Below are 18392 nucleotides of genomic sequence, written 5' to 3'. Positions count from 1 at the left end.
AATAGCTCCTACCTCCTCATAGCCTACAGAAGAAAGAAGTCTAGCAATTGGCACCACAAGAGCAACAAATAATATGACATAAAAATAACATAACATATAAATAGTGCTTTAAGGCTTGAAAAGTTATTACCATAACAGTCCTTTAAAATAAATGGCATTATTAGCCCCAGTTTAGTGAAGAAGAAACAGGGGATCAGAAAGACTAAATGACTTGCCCAAATTTCTGAGACAGGCTTCAAAATTTGGTCTTCCTTTGGTCTTCCTCACTTCTACTTAAGGACTTATTCTAGCCACTCATTTTACATTTCAATAGTAAGCTTTGAAAGAAGAAAGGGAATCCAGGCATCCCAGAGACCCATGTCCATGAGATGCTCTGACTACATATGTTCGCTCTCTCACAAGTATTTGCACAACTGTTTATATTCCCAAAATGTTTCCTGCATTGTCATAAAAACTTGTTAATAAGAAAGCTATCAAAGTTAGTTATCAAGAATGGATTTTACATAAACATATTCCACATAATAGATTGCTATGAATGAAAAAAACTAAAGTTTTGGATATAACTGGGAAGATAGTTTAAAGTTCTCCATGCATTCTGTTACAAGCTTAGTCTTCCTAAACTGGGGAAGCTTAAAAAAATGAATATTTACCTCAACAATTTTTGGCCAGATGGCTCAGCAAATAGATCATTGTACATGGAATCAGAAACACCTGAGTTCTATGCTGCCAACACTTAACTAGTTTTGGGATGAAAGATAATTCAAATTAACCTGTCTACCTCAGTTTCCTCTTCTGTGAAATAGACATATTCATTGCACTTGCTCCCGAGGGCTCTTGATGGAAGAAAGAGAGATATTTGTAAAGTACTTTGCAAACTTTATGACATCATACAAATCCTAGGTATTATAATTTGTTTGCTATAAAAGCTAGTTTTATAACTGATTTTGCTGCTAGATTTCCAATATTTCATAATAATAAATTTATATTGGCACAGGAATTTACAGATTTCAAAAGGAACATTTTAATCTGTCCTGCAGGTTCAAGATCTCCCTTTCACATTTTAAAAACATAATGTAGCATTACTTTTGATCTGTGAGTACTTACATATTTCCATCAATCAATAAGCACTTATTGGTCATTATGTTAAGGACTGGGTAGACAAAGTTAAAGTAGAAACATTTCCTCCTGTTCTTAAGGAGCTTATATTCTAAAGATGGAGACACTGATATATAACCTTTACATCAATATATGTCTATTAAATATTATAGAGTAGACTGAAAATAGTGTGGGAGCAAAAGTCACCAGAAGAAGTAGGGACCAGGAAAGACCTATTGTGAAATTTAGCACTTCTGCTCAAAAACCAGAAACCTGTCAGAGAAAGTGTCAGGTAATTTTCTTGTTATTGATATTGCTGTTGTTCAATCAAATGCTTTTGGTTTTGAATTAATGTGTCTTCTTATCTGGATTTGTAAAATAGAAATAAGTTGTAGTTTAAAGTGAGAACTATAATAGCAGAGGATTGTGACCAGTTTATTGGTTTGTTTTGCTAAACTGTTTTCTTTTTATTTTTGATGTTTGTTTCAAATCACAAGAACCACAAGAATTACTGGGAAGAGAAAGAGGTGAAAAAAATAAATATGCCATACCTGAAAACAAATGTTTCATAAAAAATCAAGAGAAGTAATATAAAATATAACTCAAAATAAAAATTCAGAATGTCTACCATCTATAACACTGTTTACCCTAAAAGCAACAAGGGCGTGATGATCAACCTTAATGGATTTGCTCATACCAACAAGGCAACAATCTGGCACAATTTGGGGGTATCTGTGACGGAAAATGCCATCTGTATCCTGAGAAAGAATTGTGGAGTTTGAACAAAGACCAGGAACCATTACCTCTGATTTTTAAAAAAAATATTGTCTTATGTAATTCTGCTATATTTCACACTATATGTTTCTTCCTTAAGGATATGATTTCCCTCTCACCACATTCAACTTAAAGCAATTCATACTATGGGAATGATGTAAAGACTAGTATACCGCCTATGTGCTATGTGGGGGTGGGGGGAGGGAAGCACGATTGGGGGGGAAAAACTGTAAAACTCAAGTAAAATCTTTCTAAAATTAAAAAAGATATTAATGCATAAAACAACATATATTGGTATTGTAAAAATCCAGAAGAAAAACATGTGATTATCTGTGATCTGCTAAAGTGGTTTCAAAGGTAATGGTAAACACTTTTTATAAATGTTTTTATAAACACTTATAAAAATGGTTTTAGTTAAAGCCATTATTCAAATCCACAGTACATCCACAAAAACTTCTAAAAGTTTTCCAGTAATCAAATATTTAAAAAAAAATTCCTCTAAAGATTGAAATGCTTAGAGTAAACAATTCTAAGAAAAGATTTATTTTTTAAAATGTCAAGACAAAACTTTAAGGGGAAAGTTGTCATTAACTTGCAGTTACATGTTTAGTCAATTGTTAACTAGAAAATTTTAACTAGTTAGTTTTTAACTGGAAAATCATACACCTTCAGGAACTGTTTCAAGGAATAATCACTGACACCCAGAGGCTATACACATGAACATATACATACGTATATACATGCATTTGATATGTTTATTATATATACTATATAGGGCAGCAAGGTGGCACAAAGGATAGAGCACTTAGACAGGAGTCAGAAAAACAATGCAAATCTAGCATCAGACAATGCCTGGCTGAGTGATCCTGGGCAAGTCCCTTAATCCTATTTGCATCAGTTTCCTCCATCTGAAAAGATGGCAAACCATTTCTTTGCCAAGAAAAACCCCAAATGAAGGGTCACAAAGAATTGAACATGACTGAAAAAAGCCTAACAATATGTTATATTTTAGAAAGAGAGAGAGAGAGAGAGATAGAGAGTCAAAGAGAGACAGAGAAATAACAAACCACTCTAGCTTCTTTGCCAAAAAACACCAGTGATTGTCACTGCACTGTACAGTTTCCTTGGGCCAACACACTTGAAAGTTTGTGCCCCTCCCCACATCCCACCAATATGGAATGAGTATAAGTATGCCCTTGTTCTTCCCAAACTGTGAACATACTGCTACTAGTTGGGACCCTGAAACTGTCCTTGAGGGAAATAATCCTTATTGATATCCTCATTCCAGCCAATACCAATGATACCAACTACCAGATTTAAGCTAACAGACCCTGAAAAGTCTCCTACCACCAGTACTTCCAACCTGACCCAGGCTAATGTCCCTATTTTCAGTCTGGGCTCTTCATCCATGGTCCAAAAAAGCAATTCTTATTGAGAAACAATCAAATACTTTCTCTGCAAGTACTGCAGATCCTTCTTTCTCAACAGCCATAGCTACAGAAAGCCTTGCTAAAAGAAAACCTTGATAAAATCCTTGGTACTATCAAATAATTCCACACCAGAAACTGATATGGTTTAATCAATGCATTATCATCTGCTTGGCCACAGCCTCCAAAGGAGCAAAGGACCTTTCTACAGACTATATGTGTTGTCTCTCCCCAGTAGAACCTCAAGTACTTGAAAACAGGGCTTTTCTTTCCTTTCTACTTGGATTTCCAATGCTATCTTGAGACAGCACTAAGAAGACTCAGTCTTTCCTAAATTCCTTTTCTTCATTCATTCATAGAACCTTTCTTACTTTTTATAGAACCTGTTATTCTGTGAAACACTGTCCACTGACTTAGTGGATCAAAAAGAGCTGCTCTTTTTTCTAATTCCTGTTTGCATAAGTCTACATTTAAGTGACAAATACTGCCTGAAATTGTTCTTTGACCTATCCTTGGCTCTTGTGCCCTTATTACTTGTAACCTCAGTTATCCCTTCCACATCATGACTTTCCCCATCTTGGTTTCAATATATTGTAGGTCAGTATAAGAAATAAAATGGGAATCCTGGTGGAATTTTGCAAAAGTCACAGATGACAGAAAAAGTTTAGAAACTCCAAAATGCATTATATATATATATATATATATATAAAATAGTATTTTCACTTAATATGCATCTACATATATAGTCTATGACCAAATACTTCACCCAAATTTTACAATAAGGTACTGTAAACACTTCATAAAAGAAAAAGAAAAAAACAGATTTCTTCTCTAGTACTAAGAGAGTCAAAAATTTTTTACATAGATTTTTTTGGATTGTGGGGAAGTTGTGCCCTTAGTCCCCACAATGTGGAAGGGATAATAACTCTAATTTTAGCTATAGTTCTCGATATATCTGACTGACTTAAATTCTTGGTATTATGTCTAAGCCAGATGACCTGTATCCCAAAGGGATTCCTCTTCAATCCTGATGACTTGGGTCTTGCTAAGATCCTAGAAGTTTTTGGTCCAATGTATATTATGATGATAGAACTGCACAAGAATATAATATAGATCTAAGTGTTAAGTTGGGGGACAGTTAGATGGTTCAGTGGATAAACTGTTGGTCCTGGATTAAGGAAGACTCAACTTCCTGAGTTCAAATCTGACCTGAAACACTTACTAGATGTGTGACTTTGAGCAAGTCATTTAACCCTGTTTGCCTCAGTTCCTCATTCATAAAATGAGCTGGAGAAGGAAATGGAAGAAACCACTCCAGTATTTGTGCCAAACAAAACAAAAATGTTACAAAGAATTACATCCAACTGAAAAAAGACTGACCTAAACTCTTATAGAAGAATACTTACATTCCAACAATTGTACAAAGGTTTTATCGGCCTTCTTGATTCAATGAGTTTGTCTCATGCTTACATAAGAGAATGGAGCAATCCTCATAAGATATTCCCTAAAGAGATGGCAGATGCCTTTTGATGTTCAATTCTATACTAGGCACAATAGTATTTTGCCAGATTATTTCCATGTAAATGTTTACATATCTGAGTAGTGCCTTTGCACACTAACTTTCACATAGTAAGCACTAACATATATTTAAGTTAAAAGGATTCCTGGAAAATGGCTTTATTTCCTCCTTCCCTGATCACCATTTTTCCTTACTATTACATTTCTCTAGTTGACTGTCTGACTCATGCCCAAAATCTTCCCTACATTTATATGTATTTAATTCTCTTTATAATGATGTCACTTCTGATTGCAGACTTTGACCCCATCTTATTTAGTCATTCATTTCTATTTGTTGCTATAGTAGCTAGACTAATAGGAACATAACCACTAAATAAACAGCTCCAGAGTGAGAATAAGTAACAGCTCTGAGATGTCAGCATATAATCTTCAAGTTGAATAATCAGGAATTAATGCAAGCAAATATTTCAATAATAACAACTTTTATCTATATAGGTATTTTCACAAACTCTTTTCCTCAAAGCAACCTTATCCCATAAATTTAATTCATAAGTAGGAAATATATTATTAACTAACATAACAATACATTATTCCCATTTTATAGATAAGAAAACTAAGTTTTAGAGATGTTTAGAGTATATCATTTCAAACTCAGATCTCTCCCAATGACAAGTTCAAAGCTCCTTCTATAATACCAAGCCACTCACAATGCAGGCTGAAGAGTACTTAGCAGTGAAGCTTCCAGTGAAGTTTGGTTTTGGAGTTTGAATCTACTAAAACATATTTGCTGAAAAAAACAAATTGGTCTTGAGAAAATTACTGTAACAATGAAATATTTTTATAGTTTACTAGTTTTACAAGAATTTAGTTAATTATGAAAACACATTCTTCTTATAACTAAGAAATATGTTGTTCCTTTTATTCTTGCATATCATTTTAAGCTCCTAATTGCCTAGAGTAATAACTACACTTATGAATGTTTTTTGCTACAAAGGGCTTTTTATGCTGAACAAAATATTATTCTGGTTCCCAGACTGTGTGACTTTGCAAAACAAAGACAGAATTGGGGAGGACAAAACTCAGCTTTAAATCTAGAACCATACAAACCAGAAGACTGAATAAAGAGGCACCATTCACTTAGTCTCTGAGGGAGAGGATTGGGTTTAGATTAAGTCTTGTAATATTCTACATTCACCCTTTTATATCCAATGATATAATCTGATGGTCTGAACCATTTGAGGTAAAGCCTCAGTGTTGCTTCAGTTTGTAAAATAACAAAACCAAAAACTCAATAATATATGCCAAAGGAAATTCCCCCTTAAAAAAAGGACAACTTTAATATATATTTTAATTGAACATATAAATGTAAGTTCATAGTTACTTATATACTTTTTGTATAATATACTTTTTTGTTTATAATTAGTTTCTGATGATCATAATAAAAAATAAAAATAAAATAAAAACTTATCTATCCCCTCTTCTCTATTCCCATTGTTACCAACTTAATAAGGGTATACTTAATACAACCCTCCTGGGCTAGAGTAAAAGGGCCCTAATAGGTTTTCCTGCTTCTACTCTCTCCCCAACTCACATTTGTGTAGAACTTTATGATCTTACAATTGTTCTCTCACACCACCTGTGAGGCTAGTTATACAAGAATTATTGTCCCCATTTTACCAAAGAGGAAACTGAGACTTCAGGTTAAGAGACATGATCATGATTATACAGAGCTAGTATAGTATGTAAGATGGAATTCAAATACAACACCAAATTCAACTCCTGAATTCAAATGCAACACTGCTACACTCTTATTTATTACATTGCCTATTTGAACAGGTCACTCCTTTTCAAATCCCTTTGATGTTCCTTACTGCCTATTAAATAAAGTTTAAAGTATAGCTTAATGTTCAAGTTACTCCTCAATTTAGCATTATCTCACCTGCCCAGCATTACTTTATACTTCCTTACATGCCCTGATTATGTGCTCTGAAATTGTATATTGCTTCACCTTCTTTGACTTTCCTGATTATCTGCTTTAAGAATTAAAATGCAGAGGTTAAAAAATAAAAAGTTTCATAAGAGGTCAAAAATTTGAAAAACTTTTCTACTTCAGTCCTACTGAGAACCACTAACAAAAGTTCAAACTTACTTTCTCAATCAAGAGCCTCTCTAGTTTGACTTCACTTTACTTTTCTAGCCTCTCTCAGTCCCCTGTGCTATGGTTACACTGAACTATTCCCCATATACCATTTTGTGATTTTCCACCTCCTTCCCTTTACTCATGATGTTTGCTATGTCTGGAATGCTATCCATCCACCCATTTCTGTTGAAATCCTACTGATCTTTTAAAGACCAGCGCCAATTCTACCTCTTCTGAGAAGCTTTCCCCAATTCAGCATGACTTAGTGCTAGAGCACTTAATCTTTTTTTATACCATAGATCTAAGAAAGTTTGGAGAAGTCTATAGGTCCCATCTAGAATGTTTTTAGGTAACTCAAAAAAATACAATTTTTCAGTTAGAAGTGAAAAAAAGAAATATAATTGGGAAGAATACAAATTCAGTTCAGATGATCTGAGTTTTGAGAGTATTATGAATTAATCAGTTCTGAGTGTCCAATAGACTGTTTGGAGTTGTGGGACCATAACTGAGGAGTGAAAGTAGGAATAGATATATAAAAGAGCCAGTCATTAAGTACATGGAAGGAATAAAGTCACCAAGTATGAGAATATATAGAGAGAAGAATAGCCAAATCAGTGTTGAAAACTGTTAGTTTTCATTGATAATGATCCAAAAGAGGGTGAAAAGGAGATAGCAGTCATGTAGGAGGACAATCAAGAAATCAATCATAAAAACCCAGAGAGGAGAGAGGCACTGGTAAAGAGGAAGGGTGGAAAATAGTGTTGGAGACTACAGTTAATTCAAAATAAGAAAAAATTATCAGATCTAGCAGTTAAAAGATCACTATAATTTTGGAGAATCAAGTCAAGAAGCATTTATTAAAAAGTTTATTAATGTGCTAAGCAGTATAAACATGTATGAGAATACAAAGTAGAGTCCCTAGCCTCAAGGAGGCCACATTCTCATTGAGGATGGGAAGAGACAACTTGCAAACAATCAGGCAGATATTAGGTATATCCAGTGTAAATGGGAAGTAATTTCAGAGGGAAGGTACTAGCAGTGAGGAAGATGGAATTTGATCAGATTTTTCTAGGCATTTGATTGAGAGAGAAGGAAGAGGAGAAGGAAGGACAGCAATGGAAGAGAAGGAGAAAAAGAAGGAACAAGTAGATAGGAGGAAATTAAGGATTAGAGACAGAGGACATGATGTTAGGATCAGTTTGATTGAATATGGGAGGGGATGAGAAGAATCATTTTGTCTTCAAAGAAAAGTAAAAGAGAATGGAACTGATGTACTATTTTAGGAGTTATAAGATATAGTGAGAAAAGGGGAAAGATTTTTTGAGAATAGGTTCTACTTCCTTTATAAAGTGTGAAATGAAATCCTTAGCTGAATGGGTTGAGGAAAAAAAGTGAGGTATGGAAAATTTAAGGAGAGGAGAGAATGCTGTAAACTTTTGAGGGGAGAGAGTCAGAAAATAAGATAGGAAGGACTAAAAGACTGCTTTGCTATAGTGAGGGCTCAGTTGAGATTAGATATCACAACTTTGTATTGAACATACCAGAGTCACATCATTTCCTGCAACTACATTCAAGAACAACTCAAGGTCCAAGAATAGAGGTGAATCATGGAAATTATTCAAGATGGGAGCATGGGAAGGCATGAAAATCAAAAGAATTGAGGGTATGGGAGGGAATCAATAGTAAAGGATATGATAGAACTGAGCTACGTTAACTATAGACGAGAATGGAAAGAAAAGAATATGAAGGCAATGAAAGATTATGCCCTAAAAAAGTACTTAAAGATTTAGATAAATGTGAAAAGACTAGTATGAGTTGATGCCAAATCAAAAGAATCACATAAGAAATTATGCAAATGAAAATTACACTAAAAGATGACAGAATTCAGATTATACAAGATATATTATGGGATATAAAGATAATGATGGTATAGCACACTTTTTCCCTTCTGCTAGAAAAGTGTTGATTTAGGGAGTGAATTGTTGCATATCTTGCCAGACTCAATTCCTATATCTTAATTTTGCTTAAATATTTTTCTTTGATATAAGAAAAGACTCTATGGGAGGAGGGAGGAGGGAGAGCAGGTACTTATTAGGTTGTGACAGAAAAACAGAAAGTAACAATAAGACTTTCTTTAAATGTTCAGGGTTTGGAACTAAAAAAAAGACCAAATTTTATTAATTTTACTTTTATCAATGATTTTCAGTAGAGAAAATCTAAGGTTTTTTATATTTATATAAACATTAAAAACTTGAAATCAGTTTTGATGAAAACTTCTTCATAATGAAACTGAAAAGCAAATTTCATTTATTTTTTCTTTTCAGGTATGAATATAATAAATTTCTATGAGTTTAGATCATTTTGATAATTTGATAATTTCTACAAATTTAGATCCTTTTGATAATCATAATATTTTGTGCAATGAAGCTTTCTTCTAAGGAACTCAAAGCTATAAATAAGCAAATTTTTCTTGCCAATAATGTTTCTACTTTCCTTATTTGTTATAAAAAGTAATATCTTTGTCTTAATATTTTTGTTATTTCTCTGCTCAAGGTACTGTGAATCTTAGAAGTAGAAAATTATTTAAGAGCATATGCAAATATGATTGCATGATATATGAGCACCTACATGTGTAGCAAAATCAGGTGATGGTTGTAGAATGCTTGAAAAAAATGAATTTAGAATCAGAAAAGATGAGGGTTTGAATCCTATTTCTGCCAATAATAGTACTACCATCTCTAAGTCACCTACTATTTCTACAATTTGAATTCCTCATTAAGGAATATGATAACATTTCCAGTGAGTTTGGAAATCTTGAGATAAATTAGATAATGCATATTAAATATTTTGTAAATCCTAAAGACAAAATATATATATTCATCTATAAGGGAAATGATGATCTTTACTATCAAAGTTATCCTTTAACATGTTATCAGAAAATGCACTAGTGATAAGGTTAATGTGATACAGAAGTTATCTGCTTTGTAGTTGATTATATTTTTAACAATTGTAATTTTTTTACTCATAACAATTCAGTCCAAATCAAATTTATCCTTGAAAAGAGGCATCTGAGTTCCTAAAACCAAAATTTACTGAAAATATTTAGAAAAAATAACAAATGTAACAGAAATGAAACTAGTAAAACAATTGTCTTCTAATTCGGCAAATTGAAGTTATATATTCACGTTTTATACACTATTATCAAGATGATACAATTGTATCTGACAATCTAGTATATTATCTCAGAATACAAAATATGTAATGTTTCTAGTACCAAACAATAAAAGAAAATAAACCGACACTGGACAAAATGGACCTTTTTAATAATATTCTTAAATGTATCAAACAAATAGATACATGTATAAAATGAATGATTTCAAAAGACAAAGTGAGATATATATACTATATAGCCTCTACCTCTGAACTTCAAACATTTCCATCATTCTCATTTAAAACCCAAATGCCTGAGGCTTTTTTTTAGTCCTTTAAATTCTAAAACAGTTCCAAGATTTACATTTTACACTTACCTTGTATTAGCAATGATATGCAACACCACTAAAAAGGAAGGAGGAAAAAGCTTCTCTTCAGAACTCTTTACACAGAAAATGAGACTAAACAGCTTATCCTCACCACAGACATTTCCTCTCCTATACAATTTACTTACATGAAGAGTTCCTTTCCAAGTTTAACTGAGTGAAGAAAGAAACCTCTGTCTTAAAATCTCAGCTACAGGAGACCTTCCCTGACTATCAATAGATGAGAACTGGTGGGCCAAAGTACTAAATATTTTTCATACCGTACTGAAACTGTGTTAAATTTAGTTTCAGTATGATTGTAGTTTACTTTGGAATTTGACCTGTTCACTGACAATATTTTATTGCAGGGTGTGAACAAATCAACCCATAAACACTTAGAAGAAACCCTCCCCCTTTTTAATTTACAGTATATGATGTTGTATTTGATTGTGAATGTTCCAAATGCTGCATTTATACTGTGTTAGCACTGTTTTTGTATGGTTCAACTTGGTACACCTTCTTTCATCAGGAATAAACTGTACTGAAAGGAAATAAGAGGTCAAGGTGAACTAATGCAGGTAATAATTCTGGGTTTAAATGTAAGTACAGTTATCAAGGCTTGATGTAAAAAGAGTGATTTCTTCCTTTATTTAGTGTTCTTTCTTTTTCAAATGTTTGTAGAGGACATTTTTAGTTCTCCTTTAGTTTTAAGTAAACCAAATGAATTGGACCTGTGATTTTATTTGCATAAGGAATTCAAAATGCAGAAACTTTGTATACTAAATGGAAATCAACAGTACTGTGACTTGGGGTTAAGTGACTTGTCTAGGACCACAGAATTTATATGTGTAACAGATGGAACTTGAATTTAGGTCTGACTATACGATTGGTAAATCTATCCAATATTCCATACTGATTTCTAGCATACAAATGTTCCTAAATATTAATAGTTAATATTTCAAACTGAAAAACAGTTTCAGTCAGAACAAAACTACTCTGAATGAATATGATAAAATTAACTACAAAATCATTACATATACAAAAATCTAAATCACACTTCTAGTAGATTTATTCTATTTAAGGATTTTATTAAAGCATTTTGCCATTAAATCTAAAATTATTTCAAAATCAGAGGCCATCAATTTATACCTAAGGAACTTTGCAAGCACCATGTTGAAATTTTAAAATGTAATTTACATTTTATTGTATTTATATTTATTTTGTTAAATATTTTCCAATTATACTGTAGTCTGGTTAAGGCTGCACTTGGGAGTATGTTGCACTCTAAGACTAAATAAATTATACTTTAAAAAAATCTTCCTGATATATTCACTGTTACCAAAACTTTTGGAGTCAGAAGGAGGAAGTAGTAATATGGATGGTGTGCAAATAAAGCGCACTTACCCGTGATGCCCATTATCGTGTTAATCATCAATTGAGAGTTCATTTAGTCCAACATTCTCATTTTATACATGACAAATTTGAGAGAAGTGAAGTGACTGGTCAAAGGTCACACATGTTAATAAGTTATGGAGTATTATCTGCCTCCAAAATCAGTGCTTTTTACTTGGTGAAAAAAAAAACAACAAAGAGGAGAAAACACCATTATCTGATTAATGAGACATATACACTGATTGGTTTGAATAGCACCCCCAATTCCTCAGGGATGAAAATTGTCTACTTTGAAGAAAGAATTTGTGGAACAATATCACAAATAATTCCCAAAAAAAGAATAGCATCAAATAATGTATCCACAGGATGTGCCTCTAAGCAATGAAATGAATAGAGAACTAGAACTCAGAAGGCAGGAAACCCTGAGTTCAAAATCAGCCTCAGACACTTATTGATATTGGAAATCCACTTAACCACTCATCTGTAAAATGGATATAACAGTAACACCATCTATCTGTTTGTGTGTGTATAAAATATAACTAGTTTATAGGATTGTTGTAAAAAGAGAGATACAAATTATATTACTGTTTTGCACACCCTAAAGCCCTATATAAATTTTAATTTTTATATTATTATTGTATTACATAGCTTAATCCAGAATTCTATCATAGATTCAAGCCAAATAATCAGAAGTAGACTAGCAATCTTGGTCTATTTGTTTAGTAAATGAGAGAATGGCCAATTATAATGTGGCAAATGTTTCTATATGAGATAGGATTTTAGTTGGGACTTAAAGGAAGTCAGAAAAGTCAATAGATAGAGATAAGCTGGGAAAGCATCCAGAATGTCTTCTTTGTGAAACAACAAATGGACTGGTAAACAGAACTTCAGTCTCAGAATTAGATGTAGAGGTGGAAAGTACCTCAGAGGCCATTTAATCCAATGTCTGCATTTTTATAATCAGGAAAAACTCAATCTCCAAACTAGCACAAGTCCAAAGTAACAAGCCAGTGAATTTCAGATATATAGACTATGAATCCAGAACATCTGATACCTTAGCACTGATGCTTGGAAGAATTGTTTTCTCCTTGATCACACAAAGGTTGTTAGAACACTAAAATGAAAGCAGACTTATTTCTCTTTTGTTAAGTAGCAGTTGTATGCTCAACTCTGTACCTTTATCTGCTACAGATGATCAAGATAGTCTGTGCCTTAGAAGGCCATGAACTCTAGTTGAAATCAGTCTATTATTAAGTGTTGGATTGCATGATTTTGGCTCATGGTAAGACAGAGTGGGATGGGAAGTTTTCATGTCCAGAGGTGAGAGGTGACCTAGGCTGATTGTAGACCTAGCCACTGGTGGAACTGGGGAAGCACAAGTTAACCTTTGTCACTCCCACAAGACCAGCTGGAACCTTTGTAAGCAAAGAAGTTATTGTGCAAAAAAGAGGAAGTCTAAGTTAGCTTTGACCCCAGGTGGATTGATCTTGTTGGCAAGAATATAGAAGTGGTTTTTGGCAGAGAACTCCTGAGATTCCTTGGAACCTGCTAGCTGAATACTTTTAATTTTCATGCCCATGTGGCTTTTCATTGCCTTATACTTTTATGAACTGTTTTTGTAATGATTTTAGGAACAGTTTCAATTGGTGAGTTTTGTATTCATTTTTTATTAAAGAATTGGCTATTTATTTGAATGCTCAAGCTCTGAAAGATCCTTCATACCTTCTACTGAACACATAAATCAGGAGAGGCTTTTGTAATTTATATATGAATAAGAGGAGAAATAATAAGATGATACTCATGGATAATCTAGAAAGGTTAGGAAAGAGCATATAGTTAAATGAATAAACTGGATGAATGACTTAAACAATAGTCATTTAGGAGGAGAACCTCAGGCCTTCAGTCCTTGGCCTTATATTATTCCACATTTTTATGAAATACACAGTTGAAGGCACAATCAATATGATTATCTAATCTCCAAATGCATAAAGCTGAGAGCCACAATCGAAGGAGCAAAAAATTGAGAATCCAAAAAAGATTTCAACAGGCTAGAAGCAAATTAAATCAAATGTCATTTGAGAGAATATCATTGGAATATAAGCTCTTCAGAGACTACTAAGTTTCTGTCTCTGTATCCCTAGTATCTACTGTGATGTCTTACAAATTCCAGGTAATCTATAAAAATTCATCGAACTGAATAAATGTTCAATCATACATTTCTAGTCAAGAAGAGAACCACACATTGGAGAGGGGAGAAAAGGAGGAAGATGGGAAAGGATGGATAGGCAATAGTTAATGTAAAAAAAAATTTGGAAATCTTAGAGATTTGCAAAATTGATATGAATCAACAGAGCAATAGAGCAATAAAAAGAGGTAGTATTATGCTAAACCCCATTAATAAAAGTATGGTGACTGGTACAAACAAGATGATAATTCCATTATACTCTTACACTGTACCTTGGATATCTTGAGTATACTTTAGGAAGAGCATGGAAAAAACTTGAATATGACCACAGAAAAAAAAATCAAAATGGTGAAGCTTCTAAATGGATCACGCCATTTGAGGAATAGCTGAATGAAGCAGCATGATTAACCTAGAGAAAATAAGATTTAAGGGTAAACAAAGATTGATGTCCTCGAGTAGATGAAGCATATGAAAGTCTGCCATATAAGCAGAAGAAGAATTAGACTTGTTTTGTTTGGCCACTGAAGTGGCCAATGGGTAGAGGGTTCAGAGAGGAAGACTACCTGTAGCAACTAAGTCATCCAGAAAGGGAGGGTGTAGTCTTTTAAGGTGATGGCTTGCTTTAATCTCTACATAGATTGATTTTTTACAAAACATGCATGCTCAATTGACAGTGATGAATAAACAGTTATAAAAGATAGAACATATTCATTTACTTTTGAGGACCAAAGCAAATTAAAATGTTTACACAGGAATTTGGCAGACTGACACCTGTGGACACAGGGCCAAGACAAACCAGAGACAAACTGTACTTGGTAAATAAGCAGGTATTCATAATATGATTGACATTGCACAAATATTCCAAAGCATCTAATATTTGAAGTATAATCATATTATGTGTTTCAGAATAATTTCAAGATGTGGTTTTAAAATAACCTTGCATATTATACAAGTGGTTTCAAAATCCTAAAAACAGTTTTCCATTAATGCTATAAACAGCTCTCTAATAGCCTCTTATTATCACTATCCTATAATGTATAAAAAATTACTACCCTAAAGGGGACAGAAGTCCTATAAATTCTTCTCCAAAATAGACTCAAAGCTTTCATAGACCTTCAGTCTCTGGGAGTCTGAGGCAATAATTTGCTCCTAAAGACAGGCATTTAAATCATAACAGACCCTTAGCCTCAGGGCACAGGAAGTAGTAGAAAACCCTACCAAGCAGATTTTCAAAATAACTGAATTCAATAACCATTCATTAAGTACCTACTGTGTTCTATTCACTGTGGTAGGCACTGAGGATACAAGTACAAAGAATGAAACAATCTTCTCTCAAGGAGCTCACATTCTATTGGGAGATATTCCCATGCCCAATGTAAATAAATAAAAATATATTCAGAATAGTTAAACTTAAGTTAGTTTGTACACTTTTGTTCATTGTTCAAGAAAGGTTCACAATGAGGCAAAAGAGGCAAAGGAAAAGCAAGAAGGGGTGGAGAACAACCAATGGAAAGACTAGGAAATAAAAGAAAAAGTGTTCTCGAAGAATATGCCACTATCTTGGCATTTGAATACAGGATGCCTTCCACACAAGATCCTCTTCTGGATGTAGGAATACCAGATTTTTATTGACCCAGATGCTTAGATAGAATGGATTCAGAGTTAATATCTGCAGAAGGAAAAATAATTTTCTCCTCTCTTCATCTATTCATATTTATATGCTTTAGCCCTATCTTTCTACAGCCCTTGTTTTTCCTTTGTCTATCCCTATTTCAGCATCATCTTTAAAACTCCCACTCTGTGATTAACAAATTTTCCTTCTTCATAGATGTATTTTCTAGATTTTTTTTCCATTATAGGCAAATATGTGGCATAATGGATAAAATTCTGTACCCAAGATTCAGGAAGTCAACTTCAAATTTTACCTCAGACACTAATCTACATGACCCTGGTTGGGCAAGTCATTTAAAATGAATGCTGCTTGCCTCAGTGTTCTCATTTATAAAACAGGGTAATAGCACATACCTCACTTGTTTTGAGGACCAAGTGAAATGAAATAAACAATTTACAAACTGTAAAGCATTATATAAATATTAGTTATCATAATTTTCATCATCCAACTGAACCTTCTCCTTTAAAGGTACTTCTCTGATCATGCTTCAGTACTGGGTGTTCCTTGTCTCATGCCTCCAATAAACCGAACCACAAGCAGGAATGGCAATACCCCTTGAAATTCATTGCTTCTTCAGTTATTTTATCCCTCTTGAGGCACATTATTGATCTATTTAATTAACTTTTACAGATCCTTGGTGTAATCATCTTCCAATTTCCAGCCACAGTCCTCTTCCTTCCTTAAGGAATTGAAAACCCATCACACAGTCTTTCTCTCTACTCTAACCCCAGTCTTCATAGTCATCATGAACTTAATCAACACAGTTATGTCCTTTCACATACTCTGTACTCCCAATTTGTCAACTGCCTGAAGACCTATATATTCACATAACCTTTTTATACCCAGCAGTTCTTAACCTGGGATCTGTGAACTTATTTTTAAAAAATAATTATTTCAATATAATTCATTTCCTTTGTAATCTCTATATTTTATTTTGTCCACTTAAAAAATATTATTCTGGGAAGGGGTCCACAGGCTTTACCAGACTTCCAAAGTTTTGGTCAAGGACATAAAAATTATTAAGAACCTGTGGATTATACTGAGGTGTGGCTATACTTTTGATGCATCTTATCTCAGCATATTACTGACACACAATAAAGGCTTAATAAATATTTATTGATTGATTGTCTGATTGATCTCCCCTATACTCTATGATGTAGAAATCTGGACCCTAAATTAGTAACCTTCTATTTCTCCCTCTGCCTAGTCTTTCTAAACCTTTTCTTTATCCTTACAATAACCTCAATTCCTTCCTCTCTCACCCTATACTCATTTTTTATTCCTTTACAATTCTGACTATATAGCTGATCAAGGTTCAACTACATGCTATCATCTTCCATTGAATTCCTTTCTGCCTTGTCCTACTGCTAGTCATATGTCATCAAACTAACCCTAAGTCATTTTTATCATTTACCTTCTCTGTTCTTACTTACATGATAGTAAACACTATGGGGAGGAAGTTGTGACATGCTGCTGACTGGGTCTAGTATAAATTTATACTATATACTATTTTCTTCTCTTTATTGCTGAATTTCTTTGCCTCTTACTTCTCCAGATTTATGGTCAAAATCATATTACCTGGGAAATCCTTTCCCATCTATCCACCACAATTCTTCTAACCATCAATCAGAAGTTTAGGAAGGGAAAGGCTCATGAATGGTCCTCTTGACTCATATGTAACTACTATGTGCTTCTCACATGTACTTCACCCCCTCTTGGATACTATCATCTCTAGATCAAAGAAACTCTACTCTTAGTTCTTCCATCTCTGATCAGTACTTAGAAAAATAAAATAAAAAGCAAAAGGAAAGGAGGAACTCTCCTCTAGGCCCAATGAATAAGTATGCAGTTCTCAAATGCTCCAGGGAGACATTAAAGGCTCATGCACATTCCAGAAGAAAATGGGAAAGGACTCACTAGATCTTTCAGTTTGATGTAATAAAGAAGCATAAAGTGTAATCTCTCCTAATAGAGATCATTTTCCCAAAAATCTAGTCAACCCAGTCAATTTAGAGACAGTCCCATCACCCAGATTAGATCAATTATTATATCAGAGTCTATATGGGAAAGGTCTTTCAAAAGTCCAAACTGATCAATTTAATTATGTAAGTTTATCAAATTAATTGAAAAATTCTTTTAATCAGTGGGGTCAGCAAGGTGGTGCAGTGGAGATAGTGTTGGCCCTGGAGACAAGAAGATCTGAGTTCAAATCATATCTTAAACAATAACTAGCTATGTGACCTTGGACAAGTCACTTAATCTTGTTTGCATCAAATTCCTCATCTGCAAAATGTGCTAGAGAAAGAACTGATAAACTATTCAATAGCTTTGCCAAGAAAATTTCAGTGGGGTAATGAAGAGACAAACATGACTGAAACAATTGAACAACTTCTTCCCCATTTAGTGAGCTTTCCCCCAAAGCTTGTTCCTAGGTTCTCTATTCTATCTCTGTATTCTCTCAGTGATATCAGTGATGTCATCAGTTCGTACAGATTTAATTATCATTCCTAGAAGAGGTTGGATGACACAAAAGAATTCTGAATTTAGAATCAAGAAGCCCAAGTTTGAATTCTTCCTCAGGTACTTAATAGCTGTATGAATGTAGACAAGTCACTTCAACTCTCTCAATCTCAGTTTCCTCATCTGTAAAATGGAGATAATAATAACCCCTACC

At 33.6% G+C, this 18392-nt stretch overlaps 1 protein-coding gene across 8 annotated transcripts in view; it reads right to left on the bottom strand.

The window, feature by feature from the left end:
* EPS8 (EGFR pathway substrate 8, signaling adaptor) overlaps positions 1–18392 on the bottom strand; it is a 242441-nt gene that overhangs the window by 132264 nt on the left and 91785 nt on the right. The window contains exon 1 of one of the 8 annotated variants that reach the window (XM_074194365.1): positions 10482–11436. The exons of 6 other annotated variants lie outside the window; for them this stretch is intronic. The gene's annotated coding sequence lies outside the window, so the exon portion shown is untranslated. Of the gene's footprint in view, positions 1–10481; positions 11437–18392 lie in introns of those variants that run through there. One more of the 8 variants, XM_074194366.1, reaches the window with a different exon arrangement.

The sequence above is a fragment of the Macrotis lagotis genome, chromosome 7 (genome assembly GCF_037893015.1).
Source record: "Macrotis lagotis isolate mMagLag1 chromosome 7, bilby.v1.9.chrom.fasta, whole genome shotgun sequence".
Taxonomy (NCBI): Eukaryota; Metazoa; Chordata; class Mammalia; order Peramelemorphia; family Peramelidae; genus Macrotis; species Macrotis lagotis.
The sequence above is the reverse complement of the archived record's forward strand: the minus strand, read 5'-3'. Positions and strand labels throughout refer to the sequence as shown.